This window comes from Arachis ipaensis, chromosome B02, assembly GCF_000816755.2.
Source record: "Arachis ipaensis cultivar K30076 chromosome B02, Araip1.1, whole genome shotgun sequence".
NCBI lineage: Eukaryota > Viridiplantae > Streptophyta > Magnoliopsida > Fabales > Fabaceae > Arachis > Arachis ipaensis.
Window position 1 is genome coordinate 29,044,446 of NC_029786.2, and position 10,249 is coordinate 29,054,694.

General features: G+C 37.0%; 2 long non-coding RNA genes across 2 annotated transcripts in view; both read right to left on the reverse strand.

The window, feature by feature from the left end:
• Nucleotides 1-1,700, reverse strand: part of LOC110267590 — a 24,030-nt gene extending 22,330 nt beyond the window's left edge. The window contains exon 1 of the long non-coding RNA XR_002355381.1: nt 1,652-1,700. This is a non-coding gene — a long non-coding RNA (uncharacterized LOC110267590). The remainder of the gene's footprint in view (nt 1-1,651) is intronic.
• LOC110267591 lies at nt 1,792-2,186 on the reverse strand. The gene is made up of 3 exons (XR_002355382.1): nt 2,032-2,186; nt 1,890-1,938; nt 1,792-1,808 (listed from the first exon to the last, which is right to left on the reverse strand). It is a non-coding gene; the product is annotated as an uncharacterized LOC110267591 (long non-coding RNA).

Consider the following 10,249-nt stretch of genomic DNA (forward strand, 5'->3'; position numbering starts at 1 on the left):
TATATATAATTCTCGCGATGGTTTATTCTTGTTCGCTACGTTATCGATCAGAGTGTTGCGCTTTTCGAGTTACGATTTTTGTTTACCCCTTTTTCTTCAAAGGCTCCTAGTTATAAACATCATTCACACTACTATACGTACTAAATTTTAATTTTAGAAGTCGTAATACCTTGCCATCTCTGAATTATGACTTAAGCATAAGACTCTGTATGATAGGGTGTTACACATCCCCAAGAGTCTATGCATAGAGTTCACATTCAATCATCATATAATCACTCAATGGGGCTATCCATACCGGGGAATTTATACGTGGCCGGTCACCCTTATGACGTAGCTTCAATAGAGTGTCGAGATTCAACCTGGAACACGTGGTGGCGAGCCACGGTTTTTACCCAAGGAAACTCGTATCTCAGATATCATTATTCATAAGCCATGGTAATTATTATCAATACATCATCAAATATCAAGCCTTAGCATTAAACTTTGTTAACATTCTTATTTTCTTCATAAAAGCCACCATTTACAACTTTCTTCACCCTCAAGTTATCTTGTTTTCCTAGCTTCTTTTATCTACTGGACCTAGAACCATACTTTAAGCCTTAAAAGGAAGAAAATGGAGGTTTAGAAGTGGTAAATTGGTTTAAAAATAGTCAAAACCAGTTTTTGCAGCAGGCAGCATCCACGCGTACGCGTAGGCCTCGCGCACGCATGGAGTGTACATCAAGTCACGCGTACGCGTGAGTCATGCATACGCGTGAATATGTACACACGCGTATGCATGCTACTCGCGCATGCGTCGCCAAAATTCCACGCCACGCGTACGCGTGGATGAGCCTTTTTCCAAAAAAACTTGGCAGAATGCCTTGCAAGCTTGCAGCAACCAGATTTAAACCCCTGCTTCACAGTTTCATGTATCAAATTTCCATTATCCATAACTTTCTCCTCAAAATTTTATTTTTCACAAAATTGATATCGTTTAAAAATTTACAAAACCATCTTTCATTTGCAACAAACCACAACTCAATCCAAAATTTGAGGAGTAAATTATGAACTTCCAAAGTTCATCAAAAACTGATTTTTAACTAATTCCCAACCAACCTCATTTTCATCAACTTAAGTTTCTTACCATTAAAACCTGCATTATAATACCATATCAACCCAATTCATCAACAACCATTGCCAATATAACATTTAACCAACTTAACAAACCTTGATCATCAACAATTATCCACATTTACCTCATACATCAATGACCCTTCATTTGTTTATATCAACTCTTCACCTATACCAACCTTCATCATATATTTATCAACCTTCCATCAACATGTACCAATTAAATGCCATTATCATAAGTCAACTCTTCATACACATTAATCCATCAACTTCACATAACAACTCTTTATTAACAAACACCAACCATAATCAATCAATATATCAACATCAACACAACCCATTATAAGCAAGTCCAAGAGCATAAAATTAATAACCTCAATACCTCATAATTTCAAATATATGTTCATCAACAATTTATTCCAACAACATCACAAAACTACTCATTAAATGCAATTAACAATTCAACTTATCCCATGGTTCCTCTAACCTAAGTTTTCACAACACCGTAGATATTAAACGTGAGAAACTTAAACTATACCTTGGCCGATCACTTAGTTCACCCAAGGAAGCCTCACAACACAAATCACAGCCCTCTAAGCTCAATTAAAATAGCCCAAAAACCAGCCTTGATCACCAATAAGTCTCCAAGTACTCCCAATTCAATTCCAATGCTTATATACCCACTTAATCTACACCTAATACATAGACATGTTCCAATTTCAGTTCTCCCATTATAAATACAAGATTGAGCTAGGGTTAGGGTATCCTTACCATACCCATATGCTCAATAGCTTGAGCCCATAAGTCCTGGAAGCTAACTTGAACCTAGAACACAAAAATTGGACAAGATTTCACTATAGGTTTTCAATTTCACCAAAGGAAGAGGGATAGAGATACTGAACCAAATATGAGGCTTACCAGTGAAATTTTTTGGATAGAAAGGTAGAGCTCGATGCGTTGGACGCGTGGCCACAAATGGTGCGGTGATCGGAGCCCGGACGGAGGAGTTATGGTGGATCAAAGGTTGTGAGGGTTGAGAGCTCCTCCTCCCTTCCCCAATTCTGTTTGTGTTCGTTGCATGCACCGAGGAAGAAGGAGCTGCTGTTGTGTTTAAATGTTTGGGTCCGGTTGGACCCATGGGCCCGATTTGGGCCCCGGTTCAACCGGTTCGGCCCTTCCAGTCCGATTTTGGGCCAAATTTTCGAAATTGGTATCAAAATTCTCGTTTCAACGAGCTCTATCCTATTTTGATATTAGTTTTTCATTTTTAGCTTTCCTAATTAAAATTCAATTTATTAACTAATTGTTTACCGATTTTAGCAGGGTTTACATAACCAAAATAAAGTTCCGAGAACCAAGGATCTTCACTAAACCAGAAGTCTCCAGCATGCCTCAGCGAGAAGCCTCACGTCCTGCATCTGAAAACCACAAAATCCGCATGGGTGAGAACCAGAGGTTCTCAATATGGTAACGGTGCCTACATATCTAACATGTATTGTCTTGGGAAAGCCGAAGGCAATCCTAGAACTTCCCACAGATAAATCAAAGCTTATAAACAGACTAAACCATAAATGGGGACTGACTAAAGATCTTCAGTCTAACTAATACTTCCCTTTCCAAATCCTTCAGACCTCCCAACCACCAGCAGTAATATAATATGGCAAACACAATTATATCAGACAAAGAGATATACAAATAGGAAGCAGATACGGCATTTAGACAACTAGCAAGTATTATGCAGTCAATTAGGCAATTCCAAATAATTCACATAATATGCATATTATGTATGCCTGTCCTAATGGCTAATGAGTCTCATCTGTCGGTTATAAAGCCAACCCAACAAACCTGGTAGCTAACCATTGGACTGTCCCTCTGTCGTGCATCCCCAACTCGAGTTATTGACAACATAAATCACAATTCATATCCAACACCCTCACTGGTGTATATTCACGGGGGCGAGCTCATCCGGAACTTTCACAGTGTCCAAGCACACTTAATGACATAGGGTCAGCAGAGTATCAAGTCTCCAACTAGAGCACATGGTGGCTAGCCACTGCTTCCTCCAAGGGAAACTCGTATCTCATATAGTGGAAGTGCAACATTCACATTTCATTCAATAAGCATATATGAAATCATACTTAGCCATAATTCGGCAATAACTCAGCCATCTGATTCGTAATTTAATCCATAATCAGCCAATTTATTAACAATTACAGCCCTTCGGCTCATCGCATATAAAGCACTTCTACCACCATCCTCCGTATCTCACACAACTCTCTTTGATCATCGTTGATCATTAATTCTCCCCTTTCTTCATTCACAAGCAACCACATTTCCTAGATTCTTTCCATTGCTAGGCTTATCATAATGATTTAAGACATAGGGGGTGAGATTGGAGGCTTAGAAGTCTGAAATTTGGCTTTGAAAACTCAAAAATCAACTTTGGAATGAAGACAGTGTCACGCGTGCCCGTCGCCCACGCGCACGCTTGGAAAGCCAAAAAGTATTGTGACGCGTATGCGTCGCCCACGCGCATGCGTGGAAAGCCAAAAAGTATTGTGACGCGTATGCGTCGCCATGCACACGCGTGGATGGGAGAAAAGACAAGTGACGCCTGCGCGTCAGCCATGCGTACGCGTGGTGCGTTTTGTGCCCCACGCACAAAACCAGCATAATTCCCGCACAACTCTCGGGAATTTTGGCTGGGCAATTGATTTAGCTCATCGACGCGTACGCATTGGCCAGGCGCACGCGTGGGTAGTGAACATTTGAAAACGACGCGTGCGCGTCGGCCACGCATACGCGTGGGAGTGCGTTCTGCCAAAAATTTTACTAAGTTAAAAAGCTACAGAATTCACAGTTTCAAACCCCAATCTTCTGACGGGCATAACTTCTCCGTTTTAAATCATTTTTCACCCGTTCTTTAAACAGAATAAACATGCCGGATCCAATTTCATTTCTAAACAAGTTTGGCACAAATCGGGGATCCGGAGTCCAAGTTATGCTCTGTCAAAGTATATACCCAAAATCCACATTTTCATACAAAACCACAAAGTGCCATTTTCAAAACAAACTAATTCGAACCCTTTTTAAAATCAACCAAAACATTCCAAAAATCAACCTCAAGCCACCTCAACTCATACATTAATATTTTTATCAAAAACACAAACCACCATCCCACCGTTTTAACCCATCTCAATCAAATAGCCCAATGTCAAACACATTCTCATATCATATATTCTTCCTCATCCCAATTTCCAACAACACCATTTCCAATCAACCAATATTACATACATTCAATATCATCCCCACCATCAACATGGTTTCACTCACAATTCAACATCAACCAATCATCAAGCATATATCAAAACATGCATATCTCTCATGCATCATACCATCAAAACACCAACATTCATAATCACAGATATGACCACACAATATATCTCAACCATTCAACAACATCAATAATTCAATTCCTATCTTAGGGCCTCTAGCCTAAGTTTTCACACCACATTACATTTTAGATACAGGAAACCGAGACCATACCTTAGCCGATTTCCCCACTCAACCCGAAGCTCTTCCAAATCACCTTTCCACAAGCTCTCAAAGCTTCAACACCTCCAAGAACAGATTTTTAGCACACCAAAGCCCTTTTCCAAGCTTTCCAAAACCTCAATCAAGCTCCCACACATATATATACACTTCCTAACCACAATTATCACGTCCAAACACAACAACTCAATACCCAAACATCTTAAACCCACAAATTCCACTAGGGTTGAGAATCTTACCACACCCAAGGATCAAGGAGACAAGATTACTCTTCTCCTTCAAGCTAGTTGGATCCTATAACATCAAAGAGCCCAAAATCTCAACACTTTTTCTCCATAATATTCAAATTTAAGGCTGAGAAAACTGGACTAAAATCATGGCTTACCTCAAGAAAAAAGTAGTGGTTTTATAGAGCTCGTCGTAGTGAACGCGTGGCTACAAATGGTGCGGCAATCGGAGCTCCAGATCAAAAGTTATGGTAGTTTGAAGATCAAATGAGAGTTGGAACTTTCGAAAAGTGTTCTTCCCTTCCCATTTTCCTTTTTCAGCGTGAGTGAGGTTTAGAGAGGAGAGAGAGTGCTGTTTTTAGGGTTTTAGGTTTAGTTTGGTTGGGTCAAGGGCCCAATATGGGTCCGGTTGATCCGGTTTGGCCCGTTCGGTCCAATCTTGGGCCGATTTCAATAAAATTGGTATCGAAATTCTCGTTTTAATCTCCTCTATCATATTAAGCCATAAAAATTACATTTTTAGCTTTCTAGAATAAATTCTCATTTATGGACTAATTAGTCATTAATTAACCGGGTTTTACACTTTGTTATTCTTTTCAAGTTCTTTTTTATTTTTACTGATTGTTTTTTCTTTTTACCAAGTCTTTAGTTGTTGTTATATTGTTGAGTTTTTTATGTCTGCTAAATGTATGTGAAAATGCTTGATTTGACAATTAAAATGTATCTCTTTTTTTCTGTCTTGTTTAACCTGGTAACGTGGTATTATTTTTCATTAAGTTGTTTTAGTAAGTGTGATTATTTATTAGATTTTTCTCTATGATATGATGGCATACCTGTTAATTGATTCCGGAAATACCTCAGATGATAAATGGAATTTGTGAGTTTGTATTCTGTGGCTGATCTCTGTCTCTTCTCTGCCATCGTCATGCCTCTGTCTTCTATGTTAGCAAGTTATGCCTCTTATTCCTTTCTCGTTTGTTTCTTTATATTGAGGGTTTTACACATTTTGATGGCTTGCAGCGATTTATGACCGAGTTCTATTATGAATTTGTAGAGAAGAAATTCATGTTCTTGTGAGTTGTGAAAGTTGGTTGCTATTATGGAGATGGTTGAGATTTCATTGTACTTGTGAATATTCTTATGCAGTGGCAAGGTTCATTTGAGTTGGCAAACTGGATTTATATGTTGGAACCAGAAGAGGTGTTTTTTGATGTTAGCTTCAGGTTGGTAATTATTTTATCCTTTTCTCTCGAGTTCCGTTTTACCTGCTGGATCAGAAAATTTTAAATGATAACTTGATATGTAGAAAGAAAAAAGTAATGTATATTGGGACAAAATGGTTGTTCTTCCTTTGCTAATGCTTGATGTTTATGGATCCTGCCAGCAATATCAAGCTTATTAGCTCAGGTTTTTTGAAAATCATGTGAGTTCTTGAATTTCAAGTCTATTCCATATATTCAGCTAGAATAACACTTTAAAAGTGAGCTAAAGTGGAAGCCAATGTCGTAGAGTAGGTTCTTATTCCATTTATTAAATTTCTCATATATATCCTTTTTGTATTCATCATTCAGCCTATGGTCTTTCCAAAATTGCAAATGAGACTTTTGTCAAGAAGTCATGTTCTTGATCCTTTAGTCTTGTCTTGATACAAATGCAAAGTTTTTTTCTTCTCACTTGTGCCACTTTATTTATCATTCTGTTTCTACAATTCTTTTAGTCAGAGAGTGAATTGTTGTGGGCAAATTGTGTATGTATGATTTGTTGTTTGAGCTCTGTAGTAGAACTGCCAAAAAGTTTTATTAATTTAATCTTTTGGATGACCATTTTCTTCCGTAGAATAGTGTGCATTTGTGGTCAATGCTTACAAATTCTAAGAATAATTTATTTTGTCCCTTTGATTTGGATAATAATGAGGTTTTTTACCTTCTTTATTTTTCTGCCTTCTCTTTAATATTTTGCTGCTATTAACGTAAATGATCTTGCCTCTGGAGTCTGGACATTTAAATATATAACATACATTAAATATAAAACTGTTAGTACATTGCATGTGTTATTTATAAGCTTTTTGTGATAGTTACCAAGGAAGATTGAGTACACCAGAAAGTGTTAATCTCTCGTTGAATGATTATTATTTGATATCCATTATTTGTAATAATAGTAGGCAAAGAAATCATTATTATTATGTGATCCTCTAAACTTGCATGAGAATATATATATATTGTGTTACTAATCAGTACCTCATGCTCGCTAGTTGAGCTTTTTTTTTCTTTTTTTTCTTTCTCTTTTATTGACCAATTTTTTTTTTCATTTTTTTTAGATTATATCTTAGATATTTTATATTATAATTTTATATACTTCAATTGGTAGTTGATATTCATAAGCTTTTTAATTTATATGTTTGGTAGAAAAAATAATTAAAGAAGACTCCAAAGCAGTTAGAATTGTTTGCGAAGACCCACAAACACAAAGATAAGACATGAGTGGATAAGAAATCAAAACATGTTGAGATGAATCTATCTTAATCATGCAAATTATCAAGTTGATGATAGAATTTGAAGTAATAATTTGTCTTTAACAACTTGATTTTCTCATATTGCTCCTTCTAGTGAGCTGTTCTTATTCTTGATTAGTGGAAGTTTGCCTCCACTAATACCCTTTTTAATTAGTAACTGGTTATTGCCGTAAGATTTTGTTTAAGGATTTAAAATAAAATAAAAAATAAAAAATAAAATTTTTCTAAAATGTAAAAAGGTAGTATCCAGTAACTGATTTTGGTCTCCTATCTTGTTAGCACTTACATCCATTTTCATCTTAATTACTTCTTCTATCTTTTCTTATTTAATGTCTTTGCTTGCTCACTCTCTCAATGCCAGATCACTTCATTGTTAGATTAACTAGTAGTATTGTATTTTTACTACTTAAGCTGCTTGTGACTTGCGTTTTTCTTTTTCAATATTGCACCACTTTTCTAGTTAAACTAACATCTTAATTGAAATCTTTCATTTATTCTTGTAAAATATCTCTCTCTCTAGGTAGAAAATAACTTTTTTTTAACAAATAAGCTCAACACAATACAGTGGAGCGAGAATAAACTACCAAACAAAAAGGAGCATGGAAAACAATGAACGGAAAAATTGTCCCTAGTGTCATCTCCGGCATTGCCATCAACAACAAAAGGGATCCAAGCTACCCCACTCCCTATAACTGATTACAGATTTATGAAACACCTCCTCTACAATCCTTTCCGTGTTATTGAACATCCTCCGGTTCCGCTCTAGCCAGACGTTCCAAATAACTGAGAAAAAATATACGAGCCACTTGTTGCGCTCTCCCTTCCTGTTAGCAACACATGTCCAGCTCTCAAAGTGTTCCTTTAGTGAGCCCGAGATAGTCCATAATCTCCCAAAGTTAGATAGCCATTGACACCACACCTGCCAAGTAAATTCACAGCCTAGAAACAAGTGGTGAATATATTCAACATCCTTTTTACACAAAACGCATATGTTATCACCATGTCTAACAATTCCCAGTCTATGCAGCCTTTCTTTGGTATTCACTCTCCCTATCAAAGTAAACCAAATAAACAACTCCACTCGTGGCGGAACTAAACCTTTCCAAATGGTTCTGGTGAAACTGTAGCTGGTTATTTCCTCCGGGATGGATTCTGACTGCATCACCTGTACAAAGGAGTTAGTTGAAAAAATACCTTCCTTGCCAAACTTCCAGATAACTCTGTCTGGCTTATCATGTGCTAGCTTAATAGGCCTTAAAGTTCCATGTAGTTGGTCCACTAATTCCAACTCCCATTGGTAGAACTGTCGCCTCTATTGGAAGTTCCAGATCCACTCTAACCCATCCCAAAACCCACAATCCCCTATGACAGATCCTTTTTGGTTTGAAATAGAGAAAAGTCTCGGAAAACTCATCTTTAGCGAACCACTTTGTAACCAGACATCCTCCCAGAATCGAGTCCTCCTTCTGTCACCCACCTCCATAGATAACCCTGCAATCATCTTATCTCGCACATTACTATTCCTGACCTGCAGTTGACAGATATCCTTCCATGGTCCCCCTCTAGTAGGTAATGTCTGAGCCGATAACATCACATTGGGGTTCAAGTCATAGCAAGAGCACACGACCTTCTTCCATAATGGACACTGATAAACCACTATTTTATGGTTTATATTGTGTTTAATTGTGCGGTTTTATCAAATCTTTACCCACTTATTCATATGATTAGCATGCATTTATAATTCCTTCCTAAAAATACTTCATGGTTGAAAACTTGCTTCCTAGAGACTATTAATTTTGTATTTTAATTCTCCTTTATTCCATTCGATGCCGTGATTTGTGTGTTAAGTGTTTCAGGCTTTATAGGGCATGAATGACTTGGAGATTGGAAAGGAGGCTTGCAAAAATGGAAGGAACACAAGAAATTGAGGAGATGACCAGCTCATAATTCACAATTTTAGTTTTTTAGATGTAGTTTTTAGAGAGAGAGGTTCTCTCCTCTCTCTTAGGATTTAGGATTAGGATTCCTCTTAAAGGAATTAGGATTTCAACTTTATTATTTCAACTTACGATTTCTTTTGAGTTCCAGGTTCAATGTTCCTTTTGTTTATTTTTCCAATTTAATTTATGAATTTTTCCATGTTAGATTTGAATATACTATTTAATATAATTTGAGGTATTTCAGTTTATGATTCTTGTTTAGCTTTTTATATTCTTGGCTTTAATTGACTAACTGGAGGCTCTTGAGTTATCAACTATCCGTGATTGGTTGTTATTCGGCTAAATTGACTGGTATTCCACTAACTCTAGTCTTTCCTTAGGAGTTGGCTAGGACTTGGGAATCTAACTAATTAGTTCACTTGACTTTCCCTTGCTTTCATAAGGGTTAACTAAGTGGGATTAACTTCCATTCTCGTAGGAGTAACTAGGATAGGACTTCCGAATTTTCATACCTTGCCAAGAGTTTATTTTACAGTTATTTATTTATTTTACTTGTCATTTAAATTACTTGTTCCTTACTTTCAAAACCCCCAATTTATAAAACTCATAACTGATAATAAGAACACCTCCCTGCAGTTCCTTGAGAAGACGACCCAAGGTTTAAATACTTCGGTTATCAATTTTAAAGGGGTTTGTTACTTGTGACAACCAAAACGTTTGTAAGAAAGGACTTTTGTTGGTTTAGAAGCTATACTTGCAACGGGAATTTATTCTGAATTCTAGACCACGCAAAAGTTCTCTCTTCAGACACTCCTCTTTTGAAAATTGCCACCACCACTTGAAGAGAAGTGCAGTGTTTCTAATCACTGCATCACCCACCCCAACCCACCCACCTTTTTAGGGGC